This window comes from Gallinula chloropus (assembly GCF_964237585.1).
Source record: "Gallinula chloropus genome assembly, chromosome: 19".
NCBI lineage: Eukaryota > Metazoa > Chordata > Aves > Gruiformes > Rallidae > Gallinula > Gallinula chloropus.
The window spans coordinates 10938172-10962597 of record NC_140104.1 but is presented as its reverse complement, the minus strand read 5'-3'; the positions used below and the strand labels follow the sequence as shown (position 1 = coordinate 10962597).

Here is a 24426-nt window from a genome sequence, read left to right as displayed (position 1 = left end):
GCGGCTGGCGCGGGGGAGGCGACGGACTGGCAGCGCCCGCCCTGCAATCAGCGAGCCGCGGCCGCCGCGCCCGCCCCCCGCCCCGCCCCGGCCCGGCCGCCCGGCGGAAAAGGAAGCGCCGGCCGCCCGGCTGAAGGGAGAAGCGAGGCGGGGAGAGCCGGCTCGGCAGCCGCGGTACAGCCCCGCCCGGCTGCCCTTTTCCCCCACCCCCTCCCCGCGGGTAGCGGCAGGTGAGGCCGCGCTACCGGAGATGGGGTGGGCTCGGGGCGGAGGAGATGCCGCTCCCCCCCCTCCGCACACACGCACCCCTGCAACGCAAGCATAGGGCTGAGCCGGAAAAAGGGGCCACGCCGAAGCCATCTCCTTCCCCTGCCCTCGCCGCTGAGTCAGGGCCCGGAGCCTGGCAGCAGCCCCGCGCCTTCCTTGCCCTTCCCTTCCGCAGAAGCGGCGCGTTTCGTAACCCTGCTCCGCAGCCCCGGGAGGAGGGCAGCTCGGGATGCGGCAAAGCCCCGATTTTACCGTAAACGGGCGGATAAACCGCGCCCCGCTGCCAGGGGGAGGCTCAGCAGGCGGCGGGGTGGGGGGATGGATGGAGTCGTGGGGAGCTTGGCCGGGACGAGGGGGGGGGTGTGGGATGGAAACACCGTGAACTGCCGGGTTCCCAGTTCCACACGCGGGAGCGGCGGCAGCGCCCTCGGAACGATGCCGGCTTGAGGTGCCGGCCGGAGCCCCGGTCCGCTCCCGGGCTCCCCCAGCAGACCGCCCGCCGGCAGCGCAGCGCAGCCCCGGCCAGACCCCGCCGCGCTCCGGCTGCGTGCGCGGTACCCGGCGGAAGGGAAAAGGAGGTTCCAGCCCAAGCTCCTGCCCAAGCGCTTCCCAGAGAAGCGAAGGAGAGAGCTTAGCAAAAGTCCCAGCCAGGGTGGTGGAAGGGCTCAGGGCAGATGGGGGAGACAGCTCGACGCTTGCCAAAATTTGTAACGCTGTTTAATACCATTTCAAACCTCCGGGAGCACCTTCGGGGTGTGTGTGTGTGTGTTTGGCAGGTAAATGAGCTGAACTCGTGCCTCTAAGCACACTCCACCGCAGGAGGAAAGGGCCAGCAAGGCATTGCCCTCACGCTGCCTCTCTAGCCAGCAGCTCCCAGTTCCCTCCATGACACAGGCGGAGCGTGGGCAGGATTCTCCACCGACGCCCTGGCAGCACCAAGACAAAGTGGTTTGAAGACAGAGCAGTGAGGAACCGAGGCAGGAGCGAGTTAGCTGTGGGCAGAGGGATGGGGAGACCTGAGGTGGACACCGGCAGGGCCCTGCTCCCAAGTTACTTGCTGCTCCTGTGTGATTAATTGCCTCCAGGTATTTGCACTGTCTGCTGCAGCAAACAGGCAAGAAGAGTGACAAAAGAAAATGTGATCGTCTAATTAAAGATGGCTATAAACAAGGTGCACAAGAAGAAGAAACAGACTGCATAGATGATCTTAAAAATTGGCATTTCTGTGCTTCTCAGGGCTTGCACTTGCACCTTTAATGCCCTGCCATGGGTTTTGTTTTAGTATTTTAATAAAGTAAACAAAATTAACAAAAGTTCCCACATCCAGAAAGCCCCCTCAGACTTTGGCTGGGCACTGTACAACAGACAGAGCCCTTGCCCAGAGATTTTACAGTTCCCAAGATTTATTTTGACAGAACATAGTTGAAAGTTTATGCCTCAAGCACAACTTCCCACTCCACCCTCCTCTTTAATACACAGGAGGTAAAACTTTTCCTACCAGAAATACCAACTCCTACGTTAATATAGAGGATTTTTTCCAAGTTTTGAGGTACTTGAAATACACATTCTGTGCCAAACAGGCCCCAGAATTTACATTTCTTTCAGCACAATGCAAAGCGATTCAAACCATTTGAGCAGGCAACTGTGAGCTTTGGGCTTTACCCTTGCTCCTGCTCTCAGGAGTAACGGTCCTTTCAAACGCTGACTCATGGAGTGACCTCACATTACTTAGGAGACAAGTCTTAAAATGAGGAGTCAGGCTTTAATCACAGCTGACATTTGGTTGGTGGCTTGGAAGAATTTATTTTTAATATGAGGAACTGGCTTGGAGACATAAACTTCAAAAGGCTCTGAGGAAAACAAACAATTAGGGACAGATCAGCTCCGGACACACAGATACCAGAAATCTAAACACAGAGGGCTGTGGGTTGTCTCTTTGTGAAAGACAAAGCAACTCTTTTACCTCTTAAAAGCATCATGTTGTCAGTATTGTGTTATGTAGAGCTTGCAAAGGCAGATTAAAGAAATTAAACCCATAATAATACAGGCTGGAGCCTGTCACCTTCAGGAATGCACGGGCATCCCACCTGTGAGGTGGGTAACCCTGGGTCAGTGTCGCTGTGCTTGGAAGGCACTACAAGTCCCAGCATGCAGGGCTGAGCCTGGTGTCACCCACCTGTCACGTTGGGACATGTAGTCTTCAGCAGGTGTGTGTTAATCCCATGGTTGGCACCACGTTGTTGCTGCTGTGTGTTAATACTCAGCGAGCGTTCGGGATGCATCCTGTGGAAAAGGGGAATGGGAGGCATCTGCAGCAGCTTTCCTTCTTGCTGCTCTTTGGGTTTGGCAAGCTTAGCAGGGACTTGTGCTAAGGAAAGAGGTAATTTTCCTTGGAATCCCACACCCAGAGTCAAGTATTCCCACATCCAGGCACAACGCTGGGCACAGTCAGCATAATTTCTAGCTGGGTAATTTATTCAAAGCTTTATTTTACAAAGCTGTGTGGTAGATGGCTTTTCAGAGAGCCTGCCATTTAAAGCTGCAAAATGAAGGCAGCAGGGAATGAATCAAACCCAACAGAAGCCATGAGAAAGTTTTCTGGGAGAGTGGGACCCGAGATGAGTTTTGAATTCTTAATAAAATACAGTTTAACTGAGAAGCTGTTCCAGTGATTTTCTAAGAACAAATCGTTTCCTTTCAAAGGCAATCCCCTTTAAGACACTACTTTTAATTTCCATTAAATGTTTTCAGCTGAGTTAGAATGAAAATGATAAAGTTAATCAGTGAAAATAAAAAATGCTAGCTTTGTTATAGTTCTTGTGGCTGTCTCCTGCTCTAAGACTGAAAATTGGGAAGACCCAAAATTACCCTATTTACAGATACTGGGCAGGGCTCTTACACAAAGAACATGTGGCATGTATTTATATTCCACCCCCCTCTCAATGTTTTCATTTGTAGTGAGGGTTCAGGCTTGTATTCCCACACATCCAACCGAACAAGTGCTCAAGCAGATGCACTTACAACCATACTGTGGCCCAAAACCTTGCCACATGTAGCCCCCCACACCTCATGAATTTCAGAACAAAGCAGTCACCATTTTCCAGTTGATCCTCAGATGCTGGAGGAAGACTCGGGTCTCAGAGGCAGCAGTTTAGGGGTGGCAGGGGTGACTGGGCTTCTCTCAGCCTTCTCCTCATGGAGCTCACAGTACTGGCCTTTATGATTACATTCAGGTAAGGTGGAGCCTCTCCCTCACTCCATTTTTCTACATTATTTATAGCTACAAAGCCCATCTCTTTAAAGACTTCTCTCTCTAGAGACAGCTCAGTAGTAGACATTAGGTTAGAGGCCAAAAAAAAAGGAGAAGATTTAACCCTTCACTGAATTGTAGGGATGGAAAACGTGGACACTTCCCATTCCCAGCCCTAACAATTGAAGCATTGCCACCTAACAGCACATGCTGAATTAGTTTTCTTCTTTCCCTAAAAACTCCCAAATACCATAAGCACACTATGTTAAATCCTTCATTCAGTCTCCAGAAAATTAAGGCAGCCCAGCACCAGAAATAACCATAGGGCATAGTTTTGTGAGGCAGCAGAGCTGACGTAAGGGCTAGCTGCTCCCAAAAGGGAAGGGCATCTCTCCCTCTGCCTGCCTCTGCCCTGCCCTTGTCACAGCACTGGTGCTTCTCTGAGCCTGTTTGAGAAATCAAACTACAAGGCAGTGAAAAAGTCCACATTTTTATTCCAGTTAAGCTTCCTGAACTGTTTGGCAGTGGAGCCAAACAAATATTAATGCCCTGAAGAACAGACTGCAACTACAGCAACTCAGGACTTGCCTCCTGCAGCCAGCCCCGCTGCGGGGACACCCCTTCTGGGAATCAGGCAGTGGGGACACAGCTGGGGTTGCAGTCACTTAAGCCATCTAATTTTATTTTGCTCATATTCATGACTCAATCCCTCAAGTGCCTGAAGAGGGGTGGCGTGACCACCCTTCAAAGTGTTCTGAGCAAGCTGTAAAAGAGCGGCTGCGGCCAGTGGGATTGCTGTCTGGTGGCTCCATCCATTGTTTAATAGGAGGAGATCTGAGGAACATCCCTTCTTGTAAACACATCTGAGCGTCCACACAGGCATGAGTAACATCTGCTGCCCATATCTGCATGAAAAATTGTTTACTAGAGTGCAATCAGATAAATTGGAGGCAGCTTCTTGGACACATATAAGAAGCAGCACGGGAGGCAGGCTAGCAGGTCAGGCTCAGCCAAGTCTCTCATCATTACTTGTTTGGGATTTCAGAGAATCCTGGCTTTGGGCTTTTGGACAGTTCTGTATCTCCTCCTGCTTCCTAGGAGCATCACAGGGACCGCAAAGACATCTGCACAAACACCATCCAAGGTGCTCTCACACACCACCCTGCTGTTGGGACCCAAGGTGCAAGCAGCCCAGCCTGGCTGGTGTGGGGATTGCATCGGGCACTGCCTGCAGTGGACTTTGACCTCTGGAAGACAAATGAGAAAAAGCTCAATCCACAAATCCCAAGCAGTTTTTTATCTTGTTATACAACACGTCACAAGGTTGCCAGTCACTTACATTTCGTTCTTGTGCCATTTGGATACCAAGCATGTATTATTCTGAAACAGGGATTTATAAATAGATTTTTTTTTAATTATTATTTTTAACTATGCACTGGGTAAGTCTGCATCTGGCCCATAGGGACTTAAATACTTGTGTTTGGACTCGGGGGTCTCCAAACTAACAATGCCTGGCGCTGGCAGAACATCATATTTGGGAGAGGTATTATTTATGACTAAGATTGCTGTTTCATTATGTGACACAGGGCAATAATGGTTGACTATAAGATTAAGGACTGAGAGGAGCCCTTGTCTGAAGGAAAATTAAAAAGCCTGGGACTATTCACCTCTGAAGGAGCGAATCAAACAGTCTGTGTTGAAGGTATTACAGAATGCACAGCCTAGAGATAGCAGTTGGAGAACTTTTGTTGTTCACCTTATCTCAAAACATAGGAACATAGGAGAAAAATAAAAGATAAGCACCCACCTTTTAATGCTCTGCATAAAATATATATGGCATTCACTGACACATTGTGAAAAGCAAGGTATTGTCAGTATTCTCAAAGGGTGGGCATAATTCAGCTAAAAGCAAATATTTAACATCTAAAATAGAGGTTGTAGAAGGATTATTATCTGTCATTCTTCAGAGCATGAGTGAGATTCTACTGCCTAGGATTTAGGAGGAGATTTCTGCTAGGTATCCAGTGCCCAGAGAGCTCAAATAGAAGTGAGGGGCAGAATTTACTCATCATAAAACCATCTACTCTGAAGAATTCATGAACTGAACACAAACATGACAGCCAATGGCTCTAGCCAGACAGGGAGGAAAACAGAAGACACCAGAGAACTTTAATGACTGGGAAGGCAAGCAACAGTCACTGTTAATATCTTGACTCCACAGAGGGGTTCTTGCATCCTCAGCTTAGTGGATCTACTGTCCAACTTATAAAACTCAGGTGTTGCAGTTACCAAGTGACAATGCTGCACAAGACAGTCAAAGGGTCACTCTTGCCTCACCTTTAGCTCTACTTCCTTATCTTGGAACCTGGCCCATGGTGCCACTCCTGTTGTCCTGCAATTTCCTTCTCTGCTTACCTGCTGTAAGGACGGAATGACGGGACAAAGTACCCGTTCCAGCCACGGGTTGGTGGCACAGCTGTTCTGGCACAGCTCCCCAGGTGGAGATCCAGTTCACACAGGCAAAAGGCCTCAGTAAACCATCTCCTTAAAAGGCAAACTGCACCATCAGACTAAATCATCTCTACATCTTTGCCTTCTGCACACCATCGTTGCTGCAGGGTTGTCTGGGATTTTTACATTCCAACCTGCATAACTATTAAGGCTAGGAGTTCCTCCACCAGGAAACACACACCACCACCACCATCACACCCCCCCCCCAAAAAACAAGAAGTTTGCTTTGTTTTCTTAACTGCTTCTTTTTTGTACATACTGAAAGAGTGAAGGGAAAAGCCATGAGGGCTGGCTCTTAACGATGGGACTGTCCAGAAGCCACCTCTGGGGTTGAGAATAGCAGCACACAGCTGCTATTCTATAACCCTATATTTTCTAGGGTTATACTATAACCCTAGAAAAAAGTTTATTTACTAAAAAAGTGTATTTTCTACATGCACAGAACAAGAATATTGTGCCCTAATGAAGCTATAGTGAAACACAAGTGAAATCTAAAAAACATAACTCATCTAGAATTGAAGCAGAATTCTAGATATAAGACCTCCACTCTAATGGAAAGTAGCCTAGGACTTCATAAACCAAGCCCAATTAATACTATTCATTCTTCATTATCATCTTTGTGCTGGAATAGGCCTCATGTTGGCCCTGGGGAAGGATATGAGTCAATCCTTGACTAACTGCCTCTGATTCACTAAGGAACCAACATACATGAAATCACTCAAGATAAAAAAATGCTAAGTTTGCCTCTGTGATAATTTATCTAATGGCTGCTAAGATTGGAATAATAGGAGAGGAATGAGCGAGAACAGCACTACATTGCTATGGAAACTAGAATTTTCAAAATAAATACCTTTGCAGAACTGAGGTTGCAGATCTAAAATAATCCATTCTGCTTTCCATGGTGCCTCCCTTTACCATGAGATCCACACAGGCTCACCTGCCAGGCACAGGCAAGAGCCCACACGCGGTGCTGTAAGACATCCCATAGCTTACATCTTCCTTATTCCAGTGCAGGAATGGGCTCTGAGTTGAGACCTCAGCATTTGGTCTGTTACCTGTATAATTTTGGGAGCCTTCCTGCCACACAGCCAGTCTGGCCAGGTCAGTTCAAAAATGAACCCATAACCACTTGAGGTGAGAAGCTTTACCCTTTATCCCACTCTACTGATAATCCCAAATATTGGCAAGGTCCTTTATTTATTTATTTATTTATTTCAAGTGAACTAGACCAACACAACACATAAAGCTGTGGGAAGCTCCCATTCCCCTACATGAAGAAACTCCTCACCCTGCAAATGGCCCCGCTGCAGTTACCTTTGCTTCCAGTTAGTCCCTCTTTGCAAAGCCAGTTGATAACGTCCCCAGTTGTGCCTGGGCAAAGGGTTTTTCATTTTAGACAACACATGTAACTCCACACCCCACCTACCTAGCACCATCTCCCTGACTGCTGCTGTAAACAAGCCTGGGCTCTAGAAATGCTGACTCACAGCGTTAGGACTATGGAAAACATTCAGAGTTGCTGAAGAAGTGAAGCCCGGCAGATTTCCTGCCCTTCCTCCTTATCTGCAAGCCCCTTGCCACAACAGGCTGTAAACGAAGGGCCTTGCTTCCTGAGAGGAGGCAAGGAGTAGGTACTCGCTTCCTAACCATAGCCCAGGTTCCTCTGAATTCCTGCTTGCTAGCTGGTAAATGCAGACAGGGGAAGCAAACCTCCGGAGCTTACAACCACAGGGCTGCAGATGTTGAGAGATTAACAGCCCCTGGGGTCAGTTCTCTTGCCTCAAGTGGCATTGCTCACTTTGGGGCGCTTCCTGGGACATGGCAAGTTCCTTTAAAGTGCCTCAGTCCGTGCTGCAGAGGCTGTTCTTTACCTATAGACTTTGCTGGACCGGACTTAGCTCCGATTCCTGCCTTCAGCATAGCTGAGTCAGTGCAGACAGACGAATCCCTATTTGCTTTGGGAGGGTTTGCCACCAGTCGAGACACAGGCAAGCAGCACTGGGTGCAAATTATGGTTTACTGTGGGCATGCCAGCACAGGCAAGGAGAGGGACCTGTGCTCACGCCAAACTGCGGGACGGCGGAGAGCGGCGTGCGGAGATCTGCGCCATCAAGCCAGGAGCCAGTCTGGGTGCATTCTGCCTGCGTTAGCACACTGCTGCGCCCCAACGCATCGGCTCCGGGTTTTATACAAATGACAAGCTGACTGCCCACCACATCAGCAGCCTCAGCCTGTTTTCCCTGCTGGGAAACGGCCTCCTGTTGCAAAAAGGCAGAGCATTTAGGGAAACAACAAAGTTTTATATCCACATGATTCACATGGCAAATAACTCCAGATAGCTGAAGAAGCACAGAGCCTTCAGGACTGGCTGGGATGGGCAGGGTGCTGAGCTGTCTCCTCCTCCCATTACCTACTCAGCTCATTTGCAAGGAAGCAGAGGCTGGTGAGCTGTATTTGCAAGCTGGGCAGGGCAGACCAGGGAGCAGCTCCATGGCATGGAAGGAGCAGGTTGTGTCCAGAGCTGTATTGCAGTGCTCAGAAACGGCTGTGCTGAACAGCCATGGGAGTGGTATTGAGTTGATTTTACCAATAACCTAACTACAGCCTACAATCAATACAGCCTGTAGCTTCAGAACGCGCTAGAAGCACACACCTAGGGATGCAGAGCTTCCTTTTTTTATTGGCAGCTGACTTTCAGCTTCGCTGAGCAACAACTGAAATCCTTCGGGAGCTGCCCGCACGCATGATTCTCTCCATGCTCATCAATTTGGAGGGGCGTTTGGCTGAAGTCTCCCTCTTTCGAGGCAACAGGAGGCATTTTGCATAGGTGAAGACGGGCTGGTCCTACAAGGCACTCACACTTGTTTAAAAGAACAGTAACTGCAGTGCTTTTGCTCTATTTGTAGTGCTTACTCAAAGCAAACATGAGGTCCTATCAGTCCTTCATCTCAGATAACGCTGTTACAAGGAAGATGGCTCAGCGTGGAGATGGCTCTACGTGAAGAATAGATCAGTTCACAAATGCCAAACAGCTGCTTAAGCAGAACACAGGGAAAAGAAACAACGATGTTGCTGGGCAGAGAAAAGCATTGCAAGAGCTTACAGATAGCCTCCTTTCTCCAGAGGCACATGCGCACTGCTATCGGTCTCATTTCTCTCAAGCTTCCTAGCAGCAGCAGCAGCAGGCGCGTTCCGGCACATCTGACTGGCTGCAGGACTTTGTCCTCATCTGACAGTAATGACCTGGCCTCAATTTTCTCACAGTTTTCTCACCTCCTTCCTCTCTTTCAGCACCAGAAAAATCACCAGGCAAGAAACCTGCAGCACAAAGGGAACTCTGGCCGGCGCTGCCTGCTGCAGCGCGCTTCCCTCAGCAGCGCAGGCGACTGCAGGCGTGGCAGACCTCTCATAACCTACATTAGATTCCCGTAACGTTTCAAATCAGGCACTTCGCTTCCAAATTTGGCCAAGACTTATCTCCATGGCCAGGCTTAGCGTACACAACGGAGGCTGAAACTCTGAGGATCGTGGTGAGCAGCTTTGCCCCTTCAGGAAAACATGCTGCTTTACAATAACCATCCCATCAACAGCCCCTTTATTTTGGCCCAAGAACAAATACCGAACTCCCCCCAGAACTAAAGGCCATCCAGATTTCTCCATGCACAAACTGCACTGTAAAAGATCAGCCCCCTGGTTGAATGGCTACAGCAAAACACAGTTGGCATCGCCACGGCTATAGCCTTCGATCTGCCACTGGCCCAAGGTGATGTCACAGGCTGCGCTCACTGCCTGGAAATGAGGAGCAAGAATCATGTTGGAGTTGGTGGGCTGGCTGGCCCAGTGACACATCTGACACGGGCCACCACAAGGCAGAAATGCCTCTTACATCATGGAAATAAAACCCCAGGGAGAAATGATTCGTGCAAACTATCTTGGTCAGCAGCAGAGGGTCTGCTCAAGCCTTTGATGTTTTTGCCCATCTCTTGATGTACCTCCTTAGTCCTTTCCCACCCCTGATCACTGCTCTTTTCCTGATCAGCTAATTAAATTGCTGTCATTCCCCCTTTGTTTACCCAGTCCCACCTGCACTGAACAGCAGCAAGAGTGCTCTCCCACTGATGTCACCATTACCTTTAAGAAAACAGCTGACCTGCAAGCTATTTTTAGCCACATTGTAAAGTTGTGGAGCTATTTTAGTCACATCTCTGTACCATAAGCTGCAGGACGCTGACAGGCTCTATGTTTGCCTAGGGCAACAGGGGCTTTAACTGTGAATGAGAACGGCTTGTGACTTTGCACCGAGGTTTCACTGCCCTTCCCATGCTGTAGGACTCTTCACACCAAGAGCTGATTTCTCATCATTTTAGAGAAGAGCAACACATCTTCTTGAATTCTGCTGGAGTACCAGAGGCTCTCTGCGGTGTTGTCCTCTGGCCTTCGCTGTTTCTGGGTCTGTGCAAGGTGCTGTTTGTTCTGTGGGCTCCCTTGCTCCCACTTGCCTCACTTGCTAGGAGGAGTCAGGTGCAATTATGAGTCCACAAAGACAGCAGACAAGATTTTATCGGTCTTCCTGTGCACCAGACCTTTGCAAAAGTTCAATAAACACAAGGCCAGTGCCTGCTGAGTAGTCAGGTGTACGTAACTCTGTGGAGGTAGAAGGAAGAGCAGAAGGGAACCATCTGCGTAGCAACATGTTGTTCTGAATACAGACCAATACCTGGGAGCTCTGGGGCACATCCAGGGCACCGGGCAGAAGGCATCTGGCCTAAACTTTTTCCTCTAGAGCACCCATGGGTTGGTTGCCAGGTTTGCTGGGACTACGTAGCAGGTGCAAAGCACAGGCAGAGTAGAAGCTAAAGCAACTGGATTTTGTACAATTAAACCCATAGATACAAAAGGAAGCTCAAAGGATAGGAAATACAAGGTAAATGAGGAGAGAAAAGAAAATACTGGAAGTGGTGTGTTTAGGACAGGCATGGGCGAGTCAAATCTATGCAGGAAGAACAAGGGAGCCACTGCATATGCAAGATACTGATGAGCTGCTAACCATCCATCCCCTGAAACCTCCTCTTAGGACTGAAAACTCCTTTTAGGACCACTGCTGCCTGCAGTTGTAGCACAGTGTTTTCCCAAGATACTTCAGATAGGTGCACGACTGTTAATCCTGCTATCCCATTTGGGGCAAGCCCCTCATGCAGCAAGAGGAACCAGAATTTCATTGAGTCAGACTTCAAACTCCACCTGATATGTTTCCCCTCGACACACATGCTTTCTTCTAGAGGTTCTGCTTGAAGAGTTCTCACACTAAACCCTACATCCTGCTCCAGTGAGCCACTCCTTCCTTCCTACCTACCGCCACAACTAGCACCTGTTTTCATGAGTCAGCAAAACCCACATCTCTTCTCCACAGCAGGATGACTGTCTGCAAACAGGATGGACGGTGCCAGGCAAACACTGGCAACCTGTCACAAACAGAGGTTTGATTTACAGAGCAGCACTCTGCTTCACTGGGTATCTCAGTGGAAGGAGTGGCTTTAACTCATTTGGTCCCAGTCTGCATTATATACGTTACAATCTTCATGCCAGTGAGATCAGCTAACCATTAACTAATATACTCTGTAAATTAAGTGTTAATATTTAATATCATATGTAAATTGCAATTGGTTTAGTAAGAGTTTAACACTTCAGTAAACAGGTGGAGTGACGCAGACAGAATGATACTGTTGAACATGTCGTTATTTTAGCAGGACAGAAGAGAACTGCTGCAGCTCAGATCAGACACAGACGTGTCCAGCAGTGATGTGTCAAGACCTGTCAGGTCAAAAAGCTCAGTGAAGTGTTTTAGGTTTCGGGTTCCCCCAGAGCTATGCACAAGACTAAGGAGTAAGAGCGAGGTGAAAACATTTTGGTGAGATGAAATAACGTAGCAACACGTTGGATTCTTACCCTGCTGAGCTTCAGCAGCTTTGCTCCAGGACCCTGCACAAGCAGGGTGACACACACAGCATGACAAGAGCATTGGACAGAATGGACTCAACATACATCCTGTCAGCTCCTGTTTGGAGGGCCTGTTCTCCTGCTAGGAGAGCTTGGCCAGCATAGGGAGTTAACTCGTTTACCTTTCATCACCTGTCTAGATCCTCAGATTTCATCCATTTTCCACACAATTTATCTTACTGCAAGCTCATTACTGAAACCATCACTTGTCTCCACCAATTACTTAACGACGACATCCCATCACCACCTCCACAGCACAGACATTTTACCAGTAAATCTAAATGAAAAGTATCTTTTAAGTAACCCTACACCCCTTCCATCTTCTGGTGTGGAAGCACCAGGCACACAGTACCAAATCCAGGCAGCTCATCCCACAGACGTAGTCAGAGGTGGCCCAGCAATTGTGTGTGGATCCAGCAGCACATCACCCGCTTTGCCTGACAGCTGCAGTTGTCCCAAGTCCCCTCTAGGGAGTGCAGTGGTAAAGGAAGAAGTGAGGACTGCAGCACACAGCCAGCTGGTAACCGGTGACTCAGGATATTCAGGCCCTCACAAATGGTGCCTGTGCATTTCCAGCTGAAGGCAGGGCGCAGCGATGAGGTGGGAGCTGGATGGAAGCTCAGGATTCCACTAGAACCCAGGGTATGCTTCGGTATGTGACAGAAAACTCTGCCAAGATACGAAAAATCATCAAGCAACAGGACTTCAAATACAGGATCGATCCTTCCACCCGACACACCCACAGCTGAATGCAGCACGGACACCACTGCTGTGGGCCTTCTGTCTCTTGCCCACCAGTACATCATCCTGTGTACCCATCAGGTCACAAAGGGAGACCATGCTCAGTCTCCAAACACCACGTGGGCAATGAACAGCAGAGCCATTTGTTTCTACAACTAGCTGGATTTTCCATGTATGTGTGTGTCTCCCATCAACTTACTTCACCCTGGAATCACACCCAGCTAAGCAGATAGTACCTGGCTGATCTTTGTGGCAAGGGATCATGGATGAAAAGGCACAAGGTTGCCTCTTTCCTCCTTACAAATGACATACATGCCTCGACTATGACTTTCTGTGCCTTCCTTAAAGAAGCACCAGAACCTCTGCACACACACAACCCCCTCCCCAGTAAAATCCATGCTTGCAGTCTCAGGAAAAGAAATATTTAGGGAATGCAGGAATCACACTGCCATCCACCTGAGGCACAGGGTGAGAGAACAAACTTGCCAGGTAAGAGTCTGGATAGGAAGAGCAGGTCTGCAGGTCTACAGGTGGCAGGGTCCATCCCCCAGCGCAGCAGAGGTCACAGTGACTTCTGCAAAGTTACTGGCTGCTTTGTCACAAAGCATTTCCTAAGGATGATCCCTTAGTGTCATCAGGGCAGCAGACTTTTAGAAGTGGGGTGTCTTTCTGTCCCGTCATACCAGCCACTCTTTACTTTTCTATGTGCTACATCATATTAATTAGAGGAAGCTGGCCTTCCCAGTAATTAGGGGAATGCACAGTGATCTAACGAAGCAGAGATCTTTTGCAAGATCCTTGCTCTCTCATGGGGCCAGGCTCTGGATTCCTCTTCAGGCTCAGAGGACAGTGGCTTTGGGAAGCCAAGGCCAGGCTGGCAGCTGCATCCAGAAATCATCTATATAGAACAGGAGCAGTCAGTCACAGATCCCAAGGACAGCAGTTGGACCAGCGACCAGGAATTTCACTTTTAGCCAGACATTGAAGCAGCAGCAGATACCTGTGGGACAATGCCAGCCTGGGCTTTTAGAGACTGCAAGTTCCCTCTGCAGCAGGACCATAGGTCTGCCACTAGATGTGGGTTCTGCAATTAAAATGCCAGCAGCTGGCTCAGTTCAGACTGATCTGTTGGTGTGTAACAGCCCATGGGAAGGAGGTAGAGGCACCAAGCACAAGCTTCATGTTTACTCAGCAAGCACCAGCTGAAGCAAACCATCTCATTTCTGAACTCCTCCTGCCTCCCACTTTTTGTCTCATCATCATACTACATATCTAAGCTACACATGTAAGATGCCACAAGCTAAATCGCCCATCCACTCCCTTTATTACAGCCTTTCTTCCAGCTTTTTCACCTGTCTCCCTTAACCAGCATACCAGAAAGCCCTAAGTACTGACATGGGGGGAAAAGGAAAAAAAAATAGCCTGTAGAAACTGTGATAAATAAAAAGAAACCATCAGCTCTTTCTCACCCTTACAAATAACAAGAGCATCTCCTCCCTCACCTGTCCCATCTACTCCTGAGTTTTCCCACCAGCACTGATTTCTATTGCTGTCTGGAATAGTTAGAGGTGCTTTTTAACAGAAGCGTGAGTAAGTCAGACTGAGCATTGAGAGAGCCTCAGAAAGCTCTGAGAATATTTCTGGTGAGGCCACATTTGATTTCAAGGGAGATGTTTATGATGTATGCAGTCTCAGAACTTCATTCTCCACCTATTTAGGATTCCCACACTGGATTACAACCTGCCTTCACACATGAGATGCTGAAGCTTTCAATGAGGTCACACCAGACACTGACAAGCACTGATGGGTGAGTCATGCTGCAGTAGCCAGAGATACTAGCAACAGATTTGTTAATCTGTATGCAGTCTAACTCTTTTTCTGGTCTAGAATCTCATTCAAGAATGGAACACAGCATCTCAGAGTTGCTGAAGGGCAAGGCCACACTTCCACAACTGCTTCACAGATTACAATAAGAATTGCTTCCTGGGAGTATGTTTACAGCAATGCAAAAATGTGTTGTTTTACCTATAAAATTGAAGATCAAGATCCAGATGGGATCAACAGGAGAGCTGTTCATTGCAGATCACTGGAAGAGCTGCCAAGCTAATGAGGAATCTAAGGGTTCTCAGAAGACTCCTACCAACTCTCGCTCCAGCAGTTCAAATCATCCAGGAAGCTGCTCTTCTTGAGGCTACTTCTGTAGCATGTGCAAATCCACGGGCCAGCGGGTGTAAATACATGTCTGTACACCAGCCAAGGTGGGCTAAGACATGTACCCATAACCCAGCAGGGTCAAGCACAGAACAAGCTCTCTTCTGCTGGCTCTGCCATGGGAGAAACCCATGGAGTAGCACTAGACCAGGCAACAGCATCATCCTGAACCGCCACAGCAAAGTTCAGTGGAGGTTGCCCATGAAAGCTTTGGAAGCATGGCAAGGGACACACACAGAACCATGGAATAAAGTGAGGTGTGGGCACCAAGTGCATGGGAGAAGAAAAAGTTTCTTTGTTTTGGCTAAGGTGCTGGACAGCCAGGAAAAAAAATAAGAGTGTCAAGCAGAAAGGGAAGAGGCAAAGTAAATCTAAAAGAAATTCTGCAGAAGCAGAACAAAGAAATGAGGTGATGTTGTAGTCATGTTGCTACAAAGCTAAATTAAGCTCCCTAACTCAAGCAGAGAAATAATTGTTCAAGACTTCTGTTCAGAAGACAGCATGAGCAGCAAGTGTCAGTTGGACAACTAACAAAAGGTGTCTTCTCCCAGAGGAAGAAAGCCACCTGGAGATTGCATAACTATAATGCGTTTCCTCCCAGTTTCACATTATTAGTCACCTTTCACCCTTTGCCAAAGGCCTCTTATACATCCATCCAAGGACCAGAGCCAAGACACAAGCCTTTCCTGCACTGCTTCTTTCCATCAGTCACTCTTCAAGGTCAAGCCCTTCATGATACTGATCCCTGCAGTTCATTCCAGCCCTTTTGAACCAACTCTAGAGTATAACCCTCTTCAGCTCTGATGTTGGGAAAAGATCCACGATACATGACCAGACCCTCCCTACGTTCAGTTGTCATGGCCCACAAAAACAGTTTGTGGACCAACAGAGTTTGATTTTGCTGCTAAAAGGGAATCAAGAACATTGTTGGCTACAACGGTGTTAAGAGACACCCCCTTATCTTTAAGCATCCAATCTGATATACCAAAGTGCAATGCATCACCTTGTTCTGCGTTGGTCATGATACACTGTACTGATACTCTAGGTGTACTCCCCAGCTCCATGCTCACTGGCATGTATCCTATACACTGTGTATAAAAATAGGGCCTGAAAAACAACAGCTCCATCAGTTTATTGTTCCTCCCTTGCAGAGCAGGGTAAAGGAATTCCTGGGTGTCCCCAAGCATCACAACCCTAAAAGTAACCAGAGGAAATGTACAGCTGGCAAACAGATTTGTTTTCAAGATCTGAAAACATTTCAAAGCAAAACCACTGCAAAGATCCATCATGGAATGGAGCTCTCTCCAGCAGAAGACGTGTCTACCTAGAGTCCCTCAGAAACCAGTTTGACACCAGTGGAAATGACCTACTGGCATTTATTTGTAATTGCCCGGGATGGCAGTTGCTGAGGAAGGAAAAGCTGTTGAGTCACACTGCAAGCCACTCTTCCACTTTTGTCTGGTTGCCCAGAGGGTAGAGTGGGACACTCAGAAGGCTGAGATTCTGTTCGTGCCTCTGACACCGATTACCCAGACAACCTTGGTAAGTACTACGTCTTCTTGTGCCACTGTTTCCCCATTTCTTAATGGGGAAAACCACTCCCTTGACTCATGGGACATTCATAAGCGCCCTGCAAGGAACACGTTTGTTTATCTAATAAAAGGTAAAGAGAGAAGAGCAAACTATTATTATAGTTGTCATATAATACAAAAGTGGTTATGTAATAACATCAGTATTGCTTCATTTTTGTGATTACGCCACGGCCTCTCAGAGGGATACTGTCTGACATGGTATTTTCGTCCCAGTGAATGTACTGAAGTGTTTACCTCATGGATACTAAACCAGATTACAACAATCTGGAAGATTCTACCTCGTTTATTTTGACCAGCCGTTCTCTAGAACATGTTTTTCCTGTATAACCTTGTCACCCATAATAATGGCTCCAACTACACCGTAGGAATGACGGCAGGTTTCATGGGGCAGTAAAAGCAAAACAATTCCTCACTCGTGCGTTTCACAACTTGGCCGGCACTAAAACACACCAGTGCTTATCTTCTCTGCAAACACAGAACATGCTGGAAGTTGGGTTCTACATCAGTGCATGATACATGCTGGAACAGGCTGCCCAGAGAGGGGGTGGGTGCCCCGTCCCTGGGGGTGTTCAAGGCCAGGTTGGATGGGGCCCTGGGCAACCTTGTGTAGCTCCAGGCCTGGAGGTTGGTGGCCCTGCCTGTGGCAGGGGGTTGGAGCTCTGTGATCCTTGGGGTCCCTTCCAACCCAGACCAGTCTGTGATTCTATGATACACATAGAGTCAACATTCTAAAAGTCTCAACGGCATAAAAGAACTTCCAAAAAAGCCCATAATTTGGCTAAATTACATTCTGCTTGCATGACAACACATTTCCTAAAAGAAAAGCGTTGACAACAACTGCAGATTGTAGCTGCTATTGTAATTAAGAACCAAATTCAACTGGTGCAAGTTCTACAATTTATTTTAAAATTTATAATTGTTGGTATAAAAAAAAAAAAAGGTCAGATTAAAGCTGTGAGTGGACTGAAGGCTGAAGAAGGTATGGCTGTGATTACAGCAGCTGAAACTGCCCTAATCACACTCTTATCTTTCTTACCTACTGGAAGTATTTATAAAGCAATGATTACTGTACTAGGCCCTGTCGCCTCCTGGGTTGGTTCTGAACCAGCACCTTCGCATCGCTGTAAGAAGCTTGTACTGCCACAAGTGCTGTCATTCAGGCTGAGATAGAAAGCCAAGCTTCCCATCACTTAAAGTCACTAAAAAAAATAAACTATGACACTTCTAAAGAAGTAGGGGTGTTAACCCCAATGTCCTGGCCAAATTCCCAGCTTGAATAATTACAATGTGCCTTGAATAAATTCTTGCCACAGTTTCCGTTGGACACAGTATTGTTCTCTACTTCCTCTCCTACAATATTATGGAGTGCTGATATATGCTCTTAAAAGGTCCTGTCTACATTGGAATGTCCTATGGGTCTACCCCAGAACCAGCTCCATGGCAGAACATTAGGAACTACATGTTGGAACCTGTTCTGCCTCTCAGCTGTACCGCTAGGCAATTGGGAGTTTTTATTTATCGATGTTCTGGCACCTCCTTCATACAGGATGAACTTAGGGTAGGGTATAGCTACCTGATAGATAGACTGGTGTAAATCCCAGGTGTAGACATACATAAACCTGGTTAAGTTCACTTAAAGAAGAACTAATTTGCATCAGGAAATCAGCAAACTAAGGTAAACCAATTTAACCGTCTAGATGCCTGCTGTGATCATCTGAGGAGCAAAAGCATGCCCAATAGCACAGGGCATGAGAAACGTGTACATTCGACAGTCTAGCTGGCAACAATAAACATTGTAGCTTTTATACTGCCTGTTCCTTCAGAATTTCAGCAGATTTTGTCTAAACTGGTGGTCCACAAACGATGCTGCTTTTTTCTGGAAGCAGTCACTGCATATGTATCAAATGCAGATTGAGTATTTAAAGTAAAATACTTGATAGTTAACAGTAAAGCATTAGTCACATTTTTCTGCAGCCAGGACTTTTTCCTAGAACTACCATTATCTTTTTAGATGTGCAACACAAAGAGCCAAAGCCCAGACTCTCTGCTGGAGTTTGCTGGGTGAGCTCCATGGACCTCACTGACCGAAGCTTTTACTCTGATAATTCGTGAACTTTAAAGGCAATTTGTCTGCAGGAAGCAGTACAAGATCAAGATTCAGAAGAACCCAGTTCTCAATTCCACCTTATGACCCCATGGGCAGATCACCCTCTCTTCTTGCTCCACTTAGTTCTCCCATCTGCCAAAGGAAACGATACCCAGCAATTTGAGAAAACAAGAACAAATTTATATTGACAGGCCAAGCTGATCAGATTCACGTTAAACACCATTGTTCTAACGTTTGAAAACACAAATATTTACCTCTCAAGCATGTCCTAATTTCCACAAAAGCATGTCTCCAAACCCAAGTTATTTTAGAAGGCAGAAGCAGCAGAAAGTGGATGGTTTTATTTTTGTGCCATTACAAAAATGCCTTTTAACTTGTCAAACGATACGCTACAAATATCTTTGGCAGATGAATGAAACCAAGTTTCCTGTCATAGCTGCCAACTTCAAGGTTGAGATAATCAGATAAACCTTTAGTTTGCCTTTCCCAATACTTACAACAACATATGTTTGAAGTGATCCACATTTGTCTTATTTTTCCTATTGGGATTTGAAAAGGCAAAAGTATCAGACCGCTACGCGATGAGCTTGCAAAACACGAGATGTGGTCCACTGTTATTACAGGCAACTTCTGTTCTCAGGTTTCCCCCCATCCCAGGTTAAACAGTTACTAATAAATAGGGTTAAACAGTACCCAGTAGCTCTGTTTGTCTACTGGTAAATGCAAAGTTTAGCTCAGCGGCACCCAGGTCATCCTCAATACCCGCTGGATACAAAGTCTTTCATATGGTACAAAATACCTGCTAGTTTAGGGGAAAAGAGGAAGGAAGTTTTGTTCACTGGTTTTATTTCAGCCCTATCAGTAAGGCTGGATTTACAGAATCGTACCGTTTCATACTAGGGACACCTCCAAACCATTGTTATTTGCAGGGTACTTTATAACTGGGAACGCCGTCTCTTCAGATATAATCTGGAATTTCGAAGTGGAAGCGATCCCTACAAACACACCTTCTACAGACCTTGCACCTTACATAACAGCTTCTATTAATTTATTATCAGGATGTCAGTACAAATTGTTATTTTGATGATCCTTTGCCTCCATACTTCTGAAAGGGAAAGCAACTATAAACATGAGGGAGACTGACCTCAGTGATTTCCTCTGCTCAGGCGGGCGCACAATGAGCTTGAACACCACGGCAAGGAGAAGTGGACTGTTTAGAATTCCTCCAGCTGTAATCTATATCAAAACCAAATAAACAAATACGTGACTACAAGACACAATAATTAAGCCCTGTGTGAAGCCAACTGTTATCTCTAGCTCATAGATGGAGATACTGAAGCACAACAAAGGCTCAACAACCTACCAAGTTCAAAACCCACCACTGAGAGCCAAGACCACGAGTCCGCGCGCTTGGCCCTAAGATTTTAAATTATTATTTTATACTATTTTTTCCCCCCTCTTCTGGCCATAAACCGGGCACAGTTTGGCCACGGGCAGACAGTCTGAAGCACACCCACTTGGTCAAGCCAGTTGCACTAGAGTTTTAGCACAAGCAGACACCTACCACCTCCTGGGATTATCGCCTGTAGCTGAGCTGCTCCCGGCCATCCAGGCAGCTCGGCTCAGCCGGATATCCTCACCCCGCTGGCCTGCCCCAACCCCCGCCTCCTGGGTCACACCAGCCCCCAACAACCCCCCACCTACAGCACCCCCCGAGGCCACTTCCAGGCCTCCCCCTGCCCTCATTCCCCCTCTTCCCGGCCGTTCCCAAGCACTCCTTCTCTCTGCGCCTCCCCAGAGCCCGCAGCGGCCCTGCCACACGCCCTTCCTCAGTTTCCCCATGCCCCTTCGAGCCTTCCTCCCTCGCCTGCCCTGCTGAGCTCTCACGGCCTCAGCAGCGCGCAACCCCCACCCACTCCCCCCGTCCATTTTCTCCCTCAGGCCACTCTCGCCCCTCCAAGCCCCGCACGGGGCTCCCACAAACCCTCTTCCCCCACACTGTGCAGCCCTCGGGCCGCCCCCAACAACACCCCCCGCGGCTGCCGCTGGCTCCCTCCTCTCTCCCAGCGACCCCTCACCCTAACTGCCCCCCGTACTGTCCCGTCTCCCCTCACCCCTCCTCACACGGCCCCTCACGGGCCTCCGCCGCCCCCTCACAGCCCCGCCACCCCCGCTTCGCCGCTCCTCCTCCTCCCCCAACCACCGCCCCTCGCCCCTCCCGCCGGCCGCGGCGGTGGTTGGGGGGGGGGGGGGGAGAAGAGAGGGCGGCGAAGTCTCGCGAGAGGGGCGGGCGGGGGCCGCTGGCTGCGGGCAGCGCGGAGCGGCGGCGACGGAGCAGCCGGAGCCCGGGCGGCGCTGAGGGGAGGCGGCAGGCAGGCAGGGAGCCATCCCAGCGCGGCGCGGCCCGGCCAAGGGACCCGCTCCGCCGCGGCAGGCACGGCCGGCGCCGCCCGCCCTCCCGCACGCCGTGCCCCCGCGGCGCGGCGCGGCCTGGCCGCGGCTCGGCGAGCGGGGCCCAGGCGGCGGCGGCCGTGGTGGTGGTGGCGGCGGCGGCTGGGCGCTCCGCCGCGCCTGCCCTGCCATCTTAGGTGCCGTGCCCCGCCGCCTTTGTGCCCGCCGCGCCCGGGCACCCGCGGGGGCCGGGCCCGACGCCCCTCCGGGGGCGCCTCCCCCCGCGGGGCCGCCGCCCCTTGCCCCACTCCTTCTCCTCCTCCTCCTCCTCCGCGGGGGGCCGACCGGCGCTCCCAGCCCGGCTGCGGCGGAGGGTAAGGCGGGCATCGCGGCGGGGGGCTCGGCCGGGGCGGGTCGGCGGCGGGGGCGCCCCCGGGAGGGGTGAGGGAGGAGGAGGAGGAGAGAAGCGGGGGGGGGGAGAGGTTGGGGGGGGAGGGGGGCGGCCCGGTGGGGCCAGCGCCTCCCCCGCCGCGCTCTGCGGCAGTGCCGCAGGACTCGGGGCTGCCGCTGCCTCGGCCCGGCGGCGATCGCTGAGCACCGGCGGGGGGGGGGGAGCGGGAGGCGAAATGGCGCTTCCCTCAGAGGGGCGGCCGCCGCCGGCGGGGTGTTCCCCGCGGCCGCCGCTGTCAGGGGCCGCCAGAGGCCTAGGGCTGGGGCAGGGCTGCCGGCTCCCCTCGGCCAGGCGTGCCCAGCGCTTCGCCCCTTTTTGTCTGCTCGGCTCCGGTGGGCTTCAGTCGGCCGAGCCGGGAGCCCCTGGCGGGCTTGGGGGGGGTTCCTCAGGGACCGGCGCGGATTCCTCCTCTTCCCCCACCCCCCCTCCCCCTTTTTTTTTTCCCCTTCCCCCGAGCTCTCTTCCCTACCCCTCGCTCCTCCCCGAGCGGTGAGTTTTCAGTGTAAATACCATTTTGTTCGCTGCTGGTGTGGGATTTGGCTGAAAGTGACCTATTTTAAAGACCTTTTTTTTTATTGCTTCCCCCTCAGCAATGCATGTGGCGGCCGATTCCGTTAGCCAAGTAGCGTTTCCCAACCATTTTAATTTGTCAGATTAAACCATCTCATGGAGGCTGGATCTCTGTAACCCGCGTGTGGGTATGTCTTTAGAAATACCGTTCAGCCTGCCTTGCTGCAAGCATCTTTGGAGCATTAAGAGTTCACCTTTTGTCGCTGTGAAAGCAGAAATAAATCTGAACGCGATACCTGGGCGCCTGTAACATTCAGCCGGTACCATTGTGCTGGGCGCGGTACAAGAAATGGGGGGGGGGGCAGAGAGAAGAGGGATTAAAATGGTTGTTGTCAACTGTATATCTTCACCTGCCTTGGGGAGGGAAAAACGATGACAGAACGGTGTTAGCCTTGGGGGCTTTTCATTAATTTCCTTAGAAAAAGCGTTCTGTGTTTATCGCGCTTGTCTCTGCTGCTTATCATGGCACGGAGTGTTTCATGAGGTGGCATTTTAGTGGCTGAGTTGGTTAAATAGCAGTTGCGTTAACTAGTTGAACAAAATTGTGTCCTTCACCTTTTGAAGGATTGCGTTTTGAGAGCCCTTCCAGCAGTGTGGCCGTGCATGCCAAGGACGGATTAATAAGATGTTACCTAAAGGTTTGGATGTTATCGATTCCTTACTATTAATGCTATTTATAGTGCAGTTGACATGGCTCTTGTTTTATGTATTGGGATAAAGATTATCAGCTTGGAATGCTTCAAATGAAATGTACCCAAAATACCACGTCTAATGTTGTTTTTTAATATATATATATAGTTGAACAGTATAGTTCAGGTCTTCAGTGTCTGAAAAATAGCTTTAGTAGGTAACACGTCATAATAGTGAAAACAGGGTGGAAAACTGTGATGTATTTTGACACCAGTGAAGGTCTGTTTTCATATTTCAGGATTGCAGAATAACAACTTCGGTTGCAGTAAATAGGATTTTTGATACGTTTCCCTTGAAACTAGTTTGAGCCTACATTTTCCTTGCCTTTGTGCCTGTTCATAGTGAGCATGTCATAGTTTTTGCTACTTATGTCCAAGGGCAAACCTAATCAACGATTAGTTTGAGCCTTCATATTAGATTCCCCACAACGTTGGCCTAGTTCTGACTGGTATGTTTGCCATTTTTAGGACTCTTCTTTTTATCTGTGGACTCAAACACATTGATAAACTTGAACCTTAATTTGTCCTTTGAACTTGAGAGGATGTTTTTCTCCTCCATTAAGAAGGTCTCACTGAAGAGAAAGTGGTTCTGGTAGAACAGCTTAAATTAAATTTAATCCTGTTGAAAAACAACTGCCTGAAGTAAAAACTCTCTGGATAGTTGGATTATTTTTTTTTTTCTTTTTTTAATTAGGCTGACATTAAGTGCAGCATGTAAAGGACCAGATGTTTGCATTAAAATTATGTACAGATAGGGTGACTTAGGGTTCAAGTTAGACTATTGGGAGAAGTTCTCTTTCATATGTTCCTCTGTTAAATTCTGAGCTAAACTGAGGAATCTTCAATGTGTAGTTCCATCAAAATAACACTTCCATTGGTGCAGCTTCCATCTTTGCCTGTCCATTATAATTCATCAGGTTTTGTCACTAGAATAACATTTTTAATGAGTTGTAGGACAGCCTAAGTTTTTGTGCTGGGTGAGATACATTGGAAGAGAAGCGAATATCACACTAGTAATTACATCTTCAGATGTATCCTAGTAGTGGATTTCCTGTAACGAGGATGTTTTGTAGAGAACAATAGATACAGCAACTAATTCAGAGATTTGTTTTAAAGATGTTGTAGGTAGCTGACTCTGCAGTAGTGAGTTCCACTTTGACACAACCATTGCACACTCAACAGGAACATCAGGTGGTTTCCAGGTACTTCATTATCAGGTCCTAATTCTCTTTTTAGCAAAGGCAGCCTGGAATGTACTACTGCCGCTGTCTCCTCTCTGTCTCTTCTGCAAGGATCTACCTCTGATCAAACTTGACTTCAGTTATTTGCAAACTATGCCTCCAATGAGTTTATTTTAGTGTATAGATGTTTTGTCAAATAAGAAAATGTTTGGGGCTGATCAGGCTCTTTGTAAGCCAGAAGTGGTAAGGAAGCTATGATAAATATCACTTGTCTTCTGTGTTTTGGAGAAGGCTTGCATAATCACTGAGATCCTCTCAGAAGAATTTTGTGTTGTTTCTCTGCCCATGTTAAAGCCATGTAAACACGCATCGCTCTGCTGAAGTGCATACTAGAAGCTATAAACATCTTTAGTATTACCAGTGGTGACCCTGGCTCTTGTCTTCTGAATTACAGTAGTTATGGCTGGC

The 24426-nt window shown here is 48.6% G+C and overlaps 1 long non-coding RNA gene across 1 annotated transcript; it reads right to left on the bottom strand.

The window, feature by feature from the left end:
- Positions 1-2049: 2049 nt before the first annotated feature.
- Positions 2050-20307, bottom strand: LOC311199268. Its single transcript, XR_014617741.1, has 4 exons — positions 20241-20307; positions 19821-19912; positions 2444-2550; positions 2050-2117 (listed from the first exon to the last, which is right to left on the bottom strand). It is a non-coding gene; the product is annotated as an uncharacterized lncRNA (long non-coding RNA).
- Between the last annotated feature and the right edge of the window lie 4119 nt (positions 20308-24426).